Here is a 2,491-nt window from a genome sequence, read left to right as displayed (position 1 = left end):
GGTATGGATAACTTCTTTCGGAGAAGTAAAAATGTCCATAGTCCAACAGTGAGTAGAAGCTAATGGGTTTAGAAATTTTATAATTAGCTAACCTGCAATTGTCAGATTGTCATTATTCTTGTTAACTTGTCCTAGTCGAAAATATTGTGGTTCAAATATTATCTCTGATTACCTCAGCTTCTTCATGTTTAATAATTCTTTCTTCTACCCAAATATTTCTGTCATTATTTTTAAATCTGGAACCTACTACAGTGTGGCAAATATTCTCTTGTATTTTCAGTCTCCTCATAGAATTGTCCTTCTAACTCCATACCCTTAGAAAAGCTCTTCCACGATGATGCCATTCCTTTCCTGCTCTCTTAAATAGATCACACACCTGAAATAACTCAGAGAAGAGAAGTAAGTTTGGCATCTTCATTCACTGTGCTATTGTTATGCATCACTCCTTTTTTAACATTTAATGTTCAAGATTGATGCCAGCCTACTAGAGCAGCAACTACCTCTCTATATTGAGTCCATCCATCACTCCAGTTCACGTCTCTTGGTCTTTTCTTCCTCTATCTTTACTAATCCCCAAAGGATGGAGTGGGAACTCTTCCAATGTTCTTTCATAGAACCCTATAATTTTCCAAGAATGAATCAGCATATGATTCTGAGTCTTTGCATGTGTATTCCTCAGTAGAGTGTGAATTCCTGAAAGTAATTATTGAATCTTTTTTTTTCCCCACTGTTGTACCCTAGTCTTTGGCACAGTGCCTACCCCCAAATTTTACTCTACTAAATGCTTGTTGATGAACTGAATGGTTATAGGGTACAACACAGCAATAAGATCCATGGCTCCATCTCAAACACATTGTTAATGTTGTTGACATTTTGCATTGGTGAGCCTCACATCTCCATAAAGCTCTCTAATTACCACTGGCTGCTGTGTTTGCTGGGCTACGGCTCATTTATAGTTCAAGTTTTATGCTGTCTAAGGTGAATTATCAGCATTCAGAAGCTGGGTTAAGGGAGAATATTTAGGTATATAACTTAATACAGCTTAGAGAGGATATGTAACCAAGTAACCTAGAAACATTTTGCTGCCTCTAACCTTCAAATTGTAACCTACTAACTCCAACAACCTGATATATATCATCACATTCAAACTTCAATACTTGAGCACCTATACCATCAGTGCACAGGTCACTTCGCCTTAAACTTATACTTTTGGGATCTGGTGCTGGATGAATAACTAACAAAGAAAATCTCATATTAAGTACTTTGATTTATAAAGACTGTTTAGTATCTTCCTCAATCTCACTGCTCCTGTGAGGTCCTCCTAAATCCACATAATTTCTAGGATCATTCGTGTTACTTTCTACAGACTTCAAATTCTTACGTCAACTCCCAATTTGCCCGTGGTCTGTTCTCTACATCTGCTTATTTAACGCTGAGTAATCTCTATGTAAAGTCACCAGAGTCTCTTTGGTCCTTTCCTCCTAGATGACACAATTAATGTTAACACTTTCCCCCTCTAAAGATATGGCAATAGATGTTTAAGTTTTTTGACCTATCCTTAACCACACTGGGTCTAGCCAGTCATTTGCTCTGGGGAAAACTAAGGAGGAAAGTAAGATTTCAGTATCCTTTCCAAATGAGCAGTTTTCATATCTATCTTTACAATTGTACCTTCCTGTGTGCAGCTTCCTAGCTAGACACTGGTCCTTTACCATTTCCTTTATCCACTATGTTAGATGGAACTGACGGTTTCTAATGTGTGGCCCAAAAGGAAGAACACTTTGCTACTCCATTACAATATCTGCTTTTATTTTCCAACTCTGGCAGACAGACTCTGGAATCCTTTAAGCTTAACTCTTTCATTACTCTCTTAAAGGGCATTTATAAATGATGGCTTCATTTGTCATCAATTGAAATATTTTGTTTACGATGCCATCTGTATGTGGTGTACTTTTGGCCTTCTACACTGTGTTTGGCAATTAATAATATTATAGTATATATCCTTCTATACATATCACAAGAGAAAAGAGCAGATATACTGTGAAACCATTCTAACTAATAAAATTGTCCCTTTATCTTCCCTGAGCTATAGATCATATTTCCCTCAATACCTCACTGAATTACTTGACTCTTGCATTTTTACATTCAAATGGACTCTCCTCTGGAACTCAGTGGACTCAGTCATATACACACATTCCATTCTACCTCATGAAATACCAAGTGTTGTTCTATAAAATTTCTCCCTGAACAACTTGTTCTTAATTCCCAGAATACCAACGCAGCAATGTTTCTGAGCTAGCTAGGATATAAATATGTGCCACTTACATTCTTAAAGAGCACCACTTGTGAAATAAAGGCTTTAAATAATTATCAGGGGGGAAAGATATGCTATTTCAAAGCCAAACATTTGATTACTTAGTACATTTAAACATTCCGTGTAGCTCACATGGTAACAAAAGCATCTATGGTAGTATAAAGATGTTGGTGCTTT

This window comes from Pteropus vampyrus, unplaced genomic scaffold (assembly GCF_000151845.1).
Source record: "Pteropus vampyrus isolate Shadow unplaced genomic scaffold, Pvam_2.0 Scaffold20, whole genome shotgun sequence".
NCBI lineage: Eukaryota > Metazoa > Chordata > Mammalia > Chiroptera > Pteropodidae > Pteropus > Pteropus vampyrus.
The sequence above is the reverse complement of the archived record's forward strand: the minus strand, read 5'-3'. Positions refer to the sequence as shown.